Genomic DNA, 13,933 nt, shown 5'->3' with positions numbered 1-13,933 from the left:
TGGCACAATATTAAATGCATGTATGAATAAACTTGTAGCATTTTGTAAATTGAAGCCATCAAGAGTGGAAATGTAGAACTCTGTAATATAATTATTTGTTAAACAAAATAATGAACAATAAATAGATTGATTTACAGTAGGTAATACTTAATCAGAATGTAATAATATTGAATGATTCTAAGTTAATTATAGTTGATATTAAGTATTAAAACTTCATTTTTATTTTTCCACTTGGAGTATTAGGAAAGGCTTCATGGTTCAGTAGATGAAGAAAGATGACCCTTAGAACTGGTTGTGTAACAATGACATGCCAAGGTACATCATGAAATAAAGCATTCCTACTATATTTTTAATTAGGTTGGCATTGAGCCTGTCTGAGTCTAAGGAAGATCTGTATCAAGTTGTATTGCTGTTTGTTTCTCCCCCAAATCAGCAGCCAGTGTATCACTGCCAGATAAAAAGTGAAAAGGTCATTTACCCACTTAAGAATTTCTGAATCATTTAATAGCTAATTTGTACTATTAATTACTACCTTTTGTATGTGTAATTAGATTGAATTATTATTCTCCCTTTACTGTTAATAGGAGAGGGGTGATAATGTGCAGATCTGAGTTCTCACTGGGTTAATATCTTGCCATATGACTATATACAAGATAACCAGGTTACTACAATTTGTGTACCACTGAATTTTGCTTTTTCTGTGAATTTTGTCTAGTGTCCTAACTCAAATTTCATGTCAGGCTTTCAGATTCAAAGCTATTGCATTAAGGTCCTTATTCAACAAAGTACTTACATATGTGCTTAAATACATCTCTGTCCATCAAAACAATTGATCACATTTGTCAAGGTTCCTTCCCCACTCTGAATGCTAGGAATGCTCTGAATGCTCTGAATGCATGAAAAACCTCCTAAGCTTATCTTTACCAGCTTAGGTCAAAACTTCCCCAAGGTACAAAATATTCCACCCTTTGTCCTTGGATTGGCCGCTACCACCACCAAACAAGTACTGGTTACTGGGGAAGAGCTGTTTGGAAACGTCTTTCCCCCCAAAATACTTCCCAAAACTTCGCACCTCACTTCCTGGACAAGGTTTGGTAAAAAGCCTCACCAATTTGCCTAGGTGACTACAGACCCAGACCCTTGGATCTTAAGAACAATGAACAATCCTCCCAACACTTGCACCCCCCCTTTCCTGGGGAATGTTGGATAAAAAGCCTCACCAATTTGCATAGGTGACCACAGACCCAAACCCTTGGATCTAAGAACAATGAAAAAGCATTCAGTTTTCTTACAAGAAGACTTTTAATAGAGATAGAAGTAAATAGAACTAAAGAAATCCCCCCTGTAACATCAGGATGGTAGATACCTTACAGGGTAATTAGATTCAAAACATAGAGAACCCCTCTAGGCAAAACCTTAAGTTATAAAAAGATACACAGACAGAAATAGTTATTCTATTCAGCACAATTCTTTTCTCAGCCATTTAAAGAAATCATAATCTAACGCATACCTAGCTAGATTACTTACTAAAAGTTCTAAGACTCCATTCCTGGTCTATCCCCGGCAAAAAAGCATATAGACAGACACACAGACCCTTTGTTTCTCTCCCTCCTCCCAGCTTTTGAAAGTATCTTGTCTCTTCATTGGTCATTTTGGTCAGGTGCCAGTGAGGTTACCTTTAGCTTCTTAACCCTTTACCTGTGAGAGGATTTTTTTTTCTGGCCAGGAGGGATTTTAAAGGGGTTTATCCTTCCCTTTATATTTATGACAACATTGCTTAAAGTTTTGCATATATTGGCTGAATAGGGCCTAAGTACCTGAAATAACTGAAGACTTAATTCTGCAGGCCTTACTCACACGATATAATTATTACTCATGTGATTAGTGCTGTTGCCTTTAATGGGACTTCTTCTTCTTCAAGTGATACAAAGACTGTCAACCACCACCTTTCATCTTTCACAATCATGAAAGAGGTGTAAAACTTCCACTCTCTTTTGGATACTAGTCCATCTGGTAGTGTATCCAATGTAGCTGGCTCTCTTCCTCTCCCTTCCTGGTTTGCCTGTGATCTTGCCTGATAGTATGAGTGCTGGAATTGAGTTACCCTGCGATCAGCAACCACAGAAAGATGCTATTCTCTTACCTAGAGCCTAAAATAATTGTGCTCTTTAAAAATTCTTTCTTAATATCACCTCATCATTCATAGGTTTGGTTATCCAGTTAATTGTTAACATTCTTCTGTAACAACACAATGTGAACATTCTGAGCCATCTGTTTCATTTTTAAGTGTTCAGCTCTCACACCTGCACAGGAGGGGTGACCATATATAGCACTTCAGCAATCTAATGAGGATGTATAGTTTTAGCTTTTGACAACACAGAAGCCTTTGCAAGTTGCTGAATGTGTTTTTTTTTATTTCCTCGTTGCATCATCTGTCTGATATTATTAGATTCCCTAAACAGGGGGAAACTATTCATTTGTTGCACCATTTAACGGTCAAGATATAGGTGTTGCTTAGCTTTTGCATTACTTTGTTTACTTATTATCATACTTTTTGGCTTCCTAATGATAATCAGGTTTCAGAGTAGCAGCCGTGTTAGTCTGTATTCGCAAAAAGAAAAGGACTACTTATGGCACCTTAGAGACTAACACATTTATTTGAGCATAAGCTCACAAAAGCTTATGTTCAAATAAATTTGTTAGTCTCTAAGGTACCACAAGTACTCCTTTTCTTTTTGCTAATGTTAATAGTCATTCCATATTTCTTTCTGGCATTGTTCAGGGCAGTAAGCATGTTCTCAAGTTCTTCCCTTGGTGAAGTGATGCAAACTAGGTCACTGGCGTATCTTTTGTTGTTGATAGATATGCCATTGACATGTATTCTCTTGTGGGTGTCTTCTAAGCTTTTCCTCATTATGCCTTCTACGTATATGATGAATCGTCGCAGAGACAGGATGCAACCTTAGCATATACTTTTCTTGATGCTGCAATACCTCAGATAGTTCATTGTTCATTTGGATTGCTGCTTTCTATCCCCAATACCGGCTTTTTATTAATTCTAGATCTTGGAAGTCAATACTGCATCCTTCAAGAACATATATCGTCTTCTCAATTTGGATTTTATCAAATGCCTTCTCAAAATTCACAAACAGCATACAAATTTCCCTTTGCCCTTCTATTATATGCTCATCTGAGCATATATGATTAAAGGTACAGATATTATGTGAACGAAATGTTGCCAGCCCTGAGTTGCTGGTCCTGATCAGCAGTTTTTTGAAGTTTATGCAGGCCTGATCTTGTGTTGCATGGATACAGAACAATCATTTATGCTGCTCACAATCATATTTGTCATGTCTTCAGGTGGTATATTTAGTAATGCACTTACAGCACGGGAAATTCCCAAATGCACCATACTTGTAAGTCTGATTGTGTTTATTTTAAATATACTTCATTTGGAAGAAGATAAAATTCCTCCAGAGATAAGTGGTAGTACATTTTCTGTTAGCTTATTGAACTGAATCAATGCTAAGTTAGTAATGACTGAAAGCTGTTACTGTTTGATGAATTTAAATTGTCTGTGTGAAATGGGTAGACGGGTACAATTCCTGACAGGCATAAAAGCCACTTTCTTAATTTCTGCCCCCTTGTTGATCATCTCAATAAAATAGCCAACACAGAGACTCAACTATCCTTTCACTCCTAAAAGGATCCCTTTAAAGCAGAGTTAAAGCAAATAGGCTGGGCATTCTGGGGAAACTTGTCCTTTAGTTGCTTTTATTGTTCCTGTTGGCTGGATAAAAACAGGAACCCATTCTTCAGAGCTGTTGAGCCACCATCTCTCATTAGAAATAACCTCACCTAAAAATTAAGAAAGAAAATATTGACAGTGAAAAGAGAAAAACCCTGAGCTTCAGCCAACCAAGATTTCTAGCGTGTTTTGTATTGTAACTCAGATATGAACATTAACCTGCCACCATAATACCATGCAGGTGGAAGTGTGAGTTTGAAGGGTAGGATGGAACAGAGTGGGACCTAAGTGGGTGGTTAGAAAACGTGGAGGTTCTTGATTCTTTGACTTACCCTCCAAACAGCATTTTGCCACCCTCATCTGACATGATGCCTGCAAATAGACAGGCATTTCTATTCAGCACATGGTAATATATTTGAGATATTGTTTATATAACTGAGACGGTGAAACAGGCTTCTATAGAATGGGGCAAAAACTTCACAAACACACCTTGCGGACATCAAATTTCCTTCACATGAGGAAATTATGATGCATGACCTTTCAAAAGGTTTCTCTAAAAAAATGAATCTATCTGTCTGTCCCTCACTGTAATCAGTGGAGTTTTTCCATTCATCACAATGGGGTTTAAGTCATCGGGCTAGATTTTGATCAGTTGTAATTAGATTTCTATGCCATTGTCTATATTTGGCTTTCTAGAGGATTCTTCTCTTTGTGAAAAGTTATGGTGTATACTATGTGGAATGAGTAAGAAAAGTTTATTGTACTAAATGCACTATTGTAAATGCACTAAGAGCACTGCTGAATGCTAGGAATGATCTTTCTCACAGTCACACTCTGACCATTTTCAGTGGGAGCTTTTTGCTGGTGCTTATTAGATCCTGATACTGAATACCTGACATATATTTTGGGAATACTGTCATTATTTATTATTTCTTAAACACCGAGGATATGCTGAGCACTGTATAGGACAAAAATGAAGACAAGTCTGCCCCAAGAATCTAAAAGACAGACACAGATATAATAAGACAAGATTCCTTGTTTCCCTTTGGGTTCTATCATGGTACTTTACATGTTACATGTTCTTTACAGCTTACTCTATCTGCTATTAGGGTGATCAGACAGCAAGTCTGAAAAATCGGGATGGGAGTGGGAGGTAATAGGAACCTATAAAAAAAAAGACCCCAAAATCAGGACTGTCCCTATAAAATCGGGACATCTGGTCACCCTATCTGCTATGTACTTGCAAACGGCAAATAGATTTAAATTTGCCTAATCTATTTTGAGTTTCTACTCGTAACCTTATTGGCTGGATTTATTTCTTTAGGAACTGGCTTGAATTAATGTCTGTCAGATCAGGCTAGAGAACTGGCGTTGACTTTATTTATTGAGTTCAAGATTAGCTCTTCATTTCTTTCCCACTGAAAGGTACAGCCACTGTCTGATAAAAAGTTGTGCCTCCTTATCAGCAGGCTTTTGCTACTTTGGCGGAACTGTTGTTAGATTATGGTTTCAGTAGCAAAGTCATATTTCATGACCCACATCTCTGTTTATGCTTTCTTAGTTGTATTTCTGTAAGAACTGGAGTTCTGTAGGAATGCTAATACTCTGTTTTCAATCACTGGCCTTTTGGTTTCAAGTACTTGTTCTCATTGAAAAGAGGTAAGCATTTACCCAAGTTAAAATGTTTAAATTAGAATATACCTAAACAAGTGTACAGTGAAGATAATTTGCAAGAAATGTTTTTCTGTGGAATGTTGCAGGAAAGAGTTTTCAGAATCTTTTGGACATGTATATTACAGTGCATTGGTTCTGTCAGCTCTAAGGGACCTGCAGAAACTCACAGAGTCAGTTTTCACTCTTCTCACCTCTAGGATATGGTTGCATGTGATTGGGGTCCAGTGAGGCACTGAAGGAGGTGAAAAGCGCAAGCTGGAGGTGTAGAAACCCAGACTTAGAATAAGAAGAAAGTGTCCAAAACTTGTGGAGGTTTTGGACAACAATACAATCTCTTTGATCATCTTCTGCTGTATACATTTAACATTACTTAATTAGAAGTAATTGTGACACCTGATCCTGCCATGTGAAACTCCCATTGGGTGTTTTGAATGTGGTTCATCAAATGCTCTGGTCTGACCATGTACCAGGAAAATTAACAGAAATCACTGCAAAGGAAAGTCTTGGAAGAGACAAGGACAGGTTGGCCTTAGTAATTTTAAATGAAACATTTCTGTTGAGCTGGGGCAAAAAGAGACAAGGGTAAAGGAGAATGACGGCACTATGGTTAAGGCACTGGGTTTATTCTTGGCTTTGCCATAGACTTCCTGTGTGGCCTTGCGTGAGACACATAACTTCAATTTTCCGTAAGTAATACATAATGATACTTCATTTCCCCCACCCCCTTTCTCTTGTCCATGTTGGTTGTATTTATAAGCTCTTCAGGGCAGGATCCATCTCCTACTATGTGTGCACAGAGCTATTACTACAAGGAGGCTGTCATAAATGTAAAGGGAAGGCTAACCACCTTTAAATCCCTCCTGGCCAGAGGAAAAACCCTTTCACCTGTAAAGGGGTAAGAAGCTAGGATAACCTTGCTGGCACCTGACCAAAATGACCAATGAGGAGACAAGATACTTTCAAAGCTGGAGGGGGGGGGAACAAAGGGTCCTCTCTGTCTGTGTGATGCTTTTTCTGGGACCAGAGCAGGAATGCAAGTCAGAACTCCTGTAAAGAGTTAGTAAGCAATCTAGTTAGATAGGTGTTAGATTCTGTTTTGTTTAAATGGCAGATAAAATAAGTTGTGCTGAATGGAATGTATATTCCTGTTTTTGTGTCTTTTTGTATCTTAAGGTTTTGCTTAGAGGGACTCTCTATGTTTTGAATCTGATTACCCTGTAAGGTATTTACCATCCTGATTTTACAGAGGTGATTCTTTTCCTTTTTCTTCTATTAAAATTCTTCTTTTAAGAACCTGATTGCTTTTTCCTTGTTCTTAAGATCCAAGGGTTTGGGTCTGTGTTCACCTATGCAAATTGGTGAGAATTTTTATCAAGCCTTCCCCAGGAAAGGGGGTGTAGTGCTTGGGGAGATATTTGGGGTGGGGGCGGGAGGGGGGAAGATGTTTCCAAGTGGGCACTTCCCCTATTATTTTTGTTAGACACTTTCGTGGTGGCAGCATAAGGTCCAGGGACAAAAAGTAAAAGTTTGTACCTTGGGGAAGTTTTAACCTAAGCTGGTAAGAATAAGCTTAGGGGGTCTTTCATGCAGATCCCCACATCTGTACCCTAGAGTTCACAGTGGGGAAGGAACCTTGACAGGGACCCTGATCTTAGTTGGTACTTTTAGGCACTACTGTTATATAAAATACTAATAATAGTGATGTAAGGAGCACTTATAAGAAAGTACCACAATGTTCTGCAGTTAAAGTTCCCCGTGCAACCATGTATGACAATGATATTGCAATATTTTAGATGATTACTTGGAATACTGTAGGACTGGTTTCTGACAGAGCCAGAGAAAGTGTGGTGGTATAGGAGAATTTTAAAATAAAAATGAAGATATGAATTAATTTGCCAAAATGAAGCTTTCTGTGGCATCCACTCTCTGTGCACATCCTAAGCAACAAAACCAGCTGTGGACAAATACTTGATAGAAATCATGAGTAATGTATTATATTGTGAGATGTTCAAAAGGAAGAAAGCTGCTCCACAGTATATGTATGTATATATATATATATATATATAAATAAATGGCTGTAAGTCTGGATCACTGGGGGAAGCCTGACCTTCAAAGGTATAAAAGTTAGCATTCTCCTTTTCATCAGCAGAATTTTATTTGGCTGAAGAGCTATGTTCCATTTCCTGACCCATGCAGCAAAGTGCTGGGTAATATATATTGTTATGGAAGGAGGTAGCCATTTCATTTCCATTCTTTTCCCACCCCATGACAATCAGACTTGCACCATCAGTTAATATTTTAGAGACCCTGTACATTCAGTTTTTTGAAAACAGACTCATTCAGTTTTTTGAAAGCTGTATATAACTGGTAGATGCAAATTTCACACAGGCTAAATAGACCTTGGAGCTTTTTGCCTATTTTTATAATCATTCAGGGAATGTCTGGAGATCACCACTGCTGCTCTTCACTTTGCAAGGTCAAGCAGCTGTGTTTGGAGGACAGATTGTCAATACCTTTACTAAGTTCTGCAGTTTTGTCCAACAGCATCACCAAGATGGATGACAGTGTACCTAATCATCTGCTTTCACTAAATTGCCATCTGCACATCAAGACATGTAAGTGCTGAGTCTGAAGAGAGGCACCTTTGGAAGCTTGTCTTTGTGCAACACCTCATCTAATACTCATGAGACATTGAAATTTAATGCCTGTCCCAGCCTATCAATTTGCTTTTAAAAACCAGAAATTCTTGATATGTACTATTGCAGAAAAATAAATGTTGATGCTTATAAAGTCACATTGAAGGGTTTCCTGTAATTCAAAGGCATCATCTTGTTCCATACTGATCTCTAAATAGTATAAATAGGTCAGACATTCTGATACCTTCCTACAATATATTTGCTCAGCTCTTAAAACTGCCACATAATTGGGCATGAGTGGTACATTCAGATCACTGGGACATCAGGGTGTTTGTAAATGAAGGAGCAGTTTGGCCATTGCACACAGGCACAGTTGAAGCAGTCCTGAGTAGTTTAATGATTTTTAGTTAAGAAGAATATATTTTATAAATCTACTGCCTCATATATTTGAAGCAAATATCAGAAGGAAAAAAAGGTGACAAAAAGCAAAATAAATGATGGGTAGGAATGCATTTGATCTGCAGGGAGTGGTAGAGATACTTTGGCATCAACAAAAAGTGAAGTGATCAGAAACATTAAGAGCCTCAATACAGAAGTCTCACAAGGGGGAGACTTGTGATCTCTGGAGAGAGAACCTTCCCAGGACTATGGAACTCACTGCCTCATACAAGAAGAAGAATCATGCAGCTTGCTGCCTTCCGGCCAAATGAGCATGCACACACAAGCACACACAAACACACCCCATCCCCCACCCTTCCTGCCAACAAGGAGGAAGAGATACACATAACTGTTCATGGAGCAAGAGTGAGATTAAAAGATCAACAATAAGTTTGGGAAAATCAGTTGAGAGAGAGAATTTTTGCCCAGGCAGTTCCAACCGAAAGAAAAAATAAAAATAGAAGCATGTGCTACTGCTAATTCCTTTCTTGCTGTCAGGACCAAGAGAATACAGCTCAGAACTCATGCTCACATGGGATATATTAGTGAAAGAACATTTTTGCAAAGACAATACGTTTTGCACATTTCTTGGAGAAACAAGAGATCAGAGCACGAAAAGGGGGAAAAAAACAAAATAGTTACATACTTCTCCTCATACCAGCCCTAAACAAATTACAGACATCACTAGATCAGCAACAAGAACGAGGTATGAGTGACATACCATCCAGCCTATTTGCGGAGTATCTCCATTCCAGGTTCAGAGCTAGATGTGGCCTGACACCCCACTGGTCATCATGATATATGATCTCTTGGTCACAACTAGGTGCAAGAATGTGCAAAGATACAACCAAGCCTCCGGGAGACAAGCTCATTTTGCCCCAGCCCTTGCACAAGTGGTCAAGAGAAGGGCTACAGTGAAAAGCATTGAAAAATAAGTTCTTATTAATAAAATGAATGCTGCTCCTTCATTCAACTTGATACAAAGTGTAGACATATGGATATAGATACCAGAAAGTCAAAGTCTCTTGGATCATTCACAGACTCTTTGGTGGCTGTCTTCACAGATGAAGTGGGGAGACGCCAGCATTCACCCTGCCTGCTCTCGTTCCATGTAGGGAAGAGAAGCAGTGTCATACAGCTTTGCACCTTCATTCATTCTTCTTCAGCCACCCAGTGTGTTAGAGGCTACTTTCTACCAAATTCATGAGACTCGCCTCTGTTGAAGTTAGTGTCCAGCTCTGAACTGATTCTCCTGACCCTATGGTCACTTACACCACCACCACCACCCCAAAAAAAACCTACACAAAATGCACATCCCAATTGCCTTGGAGACAGTTGTAGAGATTCTACAGTGCACATCTGGAGACCACTTGCATCCAAGAATACCTGATGAGAAATAAATAAAACTTTAATATCATCCTGGGATGATACTGGAAGCCAACATCAGGGATTCTAAGCCAGGTGCTAAGTGCTGCAAAAAAACTGAAAGAAATTAGCACACGAATAAGAAATACAGTGGCTAATTGGTTCAAGGACTTTCAATCGTACATCTCCATTTTCTTTCTTTCAATTTAAAATAAATGTTCTAATTTATTCCTCATTCTTATGAAACAAGAGCTGTAACCGAACTGTTTAAAAAAATCAATGCAATTACTATAACTAAAATTGCTATGTTCAATATGGATGTTTCTGTTAATCTGAAATTTGTCCTATATTTAAATCTAGTGGGACTGTAGGTATAGCACGTTTTATATCATCATATCTGTTTTCATGTCAGTACTTTGCAGAGCAACAGAACTACAACTCCAAGAGTGTTTGGAAGGACAGTAATAGCGTCTATTAACAACTTTGCTGTCAATGTTTGTGGAAAAGTTCATGATTTTTAACATAAATAATACAGTCAAAGACAGTGAGCTCTGTATACATTTCAAATCCAAACTATACACCAAAAACGGCCTTGAGTCAGCAAAGTACTTACACATAGGCCTAACTTTAAGCTGTCTGTCTCTTTGATTTTACTTATATGCTTAAGGTTAGGCATATAGTTAAGTACTTTTCTGAAATGGGGCCTGTAGCTGTAAACCCTATGGCTATACATCAGACTCCTGGGTGAATACCAAGGTGAATCAGGAGAAGTTCCATTGATATTTATAGGTACCTTCACAGGGTGAAAATATCTGTTACTGAATCACTCTTTAATCTAGCGGACAAAGCTCCAATGGCTGGAAGTTGAAGTTAGACACACTCAAACTGCAAGTAAGGTGCCTATTTTTAACAGTAAGGGAAGAAATTACCAAAGAACGTGTCAGATTCACCATTACATGAACTCTTTAAATCAAGACAGGAAGTCTTTTCTAAAAGATCAGTTCCAGTTCCACCACAAATTATTGGGTTTGATGCAGGACTTTCTGAGTAAAATTCTATGGCTTTTGTTATGCAGGAAATCATAGAATCATAGACATGTAGGGCTGGAAGGGACCTGGAGAGGTCATCTAGACCAACACCTTGAGCCAAGGCAGGACCAGGTAAACCAAGACTATCCCTGACAGATGTCTGTCTAGTCGGTTCTTAAAAACCTGCCGTGGGGCGGGATTCCACAACTTCCCTTGGAAGCCTGTTCCAGAATTTAACGATCCTTATAGTTACAGAGTTCTCCCTGATATCTAACCTAAATCTACCTTGCTGCAGATTAAGCAGATTACTCCATATCCTACCTTCAGTGAACATGGAGAGCAAATGATCACCATCCTCTTTATAACAGCCCTTAATACATTTGAAGCCTGTTGTGACATTCCCTGCTCAGTCTTGTTTTCTCAAGACTAAACATGCCCAGTTTTTGTTAACCTTTCCTCATCAGTCAGGTTTCCTAAACCTTTGATAATTTTTGTTGCTCTCCTCCAGATTCTCTCCAATTTGTCCACATCTTTCCTAAAGCATGGCACCCAGAATTGGACACAGTACCACAGATGAGGCCTCACCACCAGTCTTTTTAGCAACTGCATCACATTGCTGACTCATATTCAATCTAGTGATGCACTGTAACCCCCAGAACCTTTTCAGCAGTGCTACTGAGGCAAAAAGCTATCCCCCATTCCATTCCCAGAACTTACTAGACATTTTGTGTTTTGCCGTATTAATTTTCCAACAGGTGTCTGGGGAGTTAAAGTCCCTCATTGTTACCAGGTCTTGTGTTTTGGATATTTCTGTTATTTATTCTAGAAATGCTTCATCCACCTTCTCTTCCTGAGTGGTGATTTATAGGGGAGCCCTTCCATGACATCACCCCTGTTTTTCTCCCTTTTATCTTTACCCAGAGACTTTCATCTGGTCTGCCTCTCATCTCCTTCTGGATCTCAGCCCAAATATATAATATTGATATGTAATCCCTGCCTGTCCTTCCTGAACAAGCTATACCCTTCTATACCAGTATTCCAGTCCTGAGATCTATCCCACAAAGTCTCTCTGATGCCAATTAAGTCATAATTTATTTTATGCACTAAATCTCCATAATAATCCCTTCCGGCCTTAATATCTATTAATCTATGGTAGCAGTTTTCAAATTATGGGGCGGTGGGAGGCATGGGATGTGTCAAGAGAGGCGCAAGGTGTATGCTTTCTTTCTTTCTTTCTTTTTTTTTTTTTTTTGAAGGGCTCTGGCTGGGGCTCATACAGAAAGTTTGCACGCCCGAGAGGCGGGGATAAAGAGGGCAGCCAGAGTCCTGCTGCCCATGCTTGCCTTTCTCCCCCGCGTTCAATCGCTCACCATGAGGCGGCCCGGGCTCAGGCTCTCCTTCCTCCCCCACACCAATCCCTCACCCAGAGGTGGCAGGGTCTTTGGCAGTCAGCCCCAGCAGCAGAGAAGTAAAGGTGGCAATGGGGCACTAGGTCTTCTGTGAAAAATGATATTGACGAATACCACCCTTACTTCTGTGCTGCTGCTGGCGAGGCGGTGCCTTCAGAGCTGGGCACCAAGCCAGCAGCTGCTGCTCTCTGTCTGCCTTCAGAGGTAGGTGGAGGTATATATGCTTGGGTACAGGGAGACGTAAATGACTACAGACACAAAGAAGGGTGGGGGGGGTTCCAATCAGATACGTTTGAGAATCACTGATCTATGGAGTTAAACTGGTGTAAAATTAATGTAAGTGGAAGAATAATCAGATTCATAGTGTCTGTCTCTGGGAGACCTGGAGGAGCATAGTGACTGCTACACCCTTTCAAAGGTTGGGGCATGCACTGCCCTCTGCTTGCTGGTTCTGGAGGACATAAGTCCTCTCCACTCCCACTTTGGGGTATCTACTAGCACAAGTGATACTGGGCTTGTGGGTTCAGATCCTTAACTGGTGTAAATTGGACAAGTCAGTGGGACCAGATTCTCAGCTGGGACAAATTGGCATAACTCCACTGAAATCAGTGGAGCTAGGCCTACTTACTCTAGTTAAGGATCTGGCCTGTGCATTTCTTGTGTTCCCCAAACAAAGGGACTGGTACTGTGCCCTCTCCTCCACAAACATCGGTGCTCCCATGCGGGGCCTCGTGCCACGTAGCTCTTTTTCCTTTAAAAATACTGTGTATTCTCCATGCTGAAGGAATACATCAGTTATAGGACCCAATTACAATGAAATAATTGTCATATCCTGTAATTGATGGCAGTCATATAAGTTTATTTTGAATCTAGCTACAGTATTCTACAGTAAAGGATCCAGATCTACTCTAGCATAAAACAGTGATACAGCTATTGTACTACTGCAAAATACTGTGGTGTGTTGGAGGATTTTAAATGCAAACACACCTATTTATGTAGCTATCATACTTTATATGATATCAGTAAACAGAATTTTAATGTAGCTGATAGAAGTTAATAATGTGGCCATAACTGTGAAAAATACCACAGGATCAAAATCTTTGCTAGGGTTAGATTTGTACCCAGCAGTGTTTTGGGCCTTTGCTGCAGAATACTGAAATATATTTTAATAAGGTATGAGCAACAAGATAAAAATCAAACATTTTTTAAAATCAACTCAGCCTCTTGTCATGTTGGTAATTTTCTCAACCAGTATAAATGAGGCAATTTCCTGTGCCAGTTTCTTTCACAGATGGGGTAGTGTCTCATAACAGCTCTGTGCCAAATTATTGTGACTTGACTGACAGAAGTTTGAATGAAAAAACCCACTATCCACAAATGCCAGGCCTGCTTAGCCCATTTCTATGGCTCGAGAGAAACTCCTTCATCAATTTCTCCTGTTATATCCAGCTAAAAGTACTGACCTTTTTGGATCTAGGGTTGCTTATAATAAGGGCCTAAGGGAATTACAAATATTCTGCTCCAATGAACATCTTCTCCTCAAGGAAAAAGAATTATATTAATATAATATAATTATATTATATCAATTATATATAACTTTGTACTCCAGAAGCCTGATCCAGAGTCCACTAAAAT

This window comes from Lepidochelys kempii, chromosome 7, assembly GCF_965140265.1.
Source record: "Lepidochelys kempii isolate rLepKem1 chromosome 7, rLepKem1.hap2, whole genome shotgun sequence".
Taxonomy (NCBI): Eukaryota; Metazoa; Chordata; order Testudines; family Cheloniidae; genus Lepidochelys; species Lepidochelys kempii.
The sequence above is the reverse complement of the archived record's forward strand: the minus strand, read 5'-3'. Positions refer to the sequence as shown.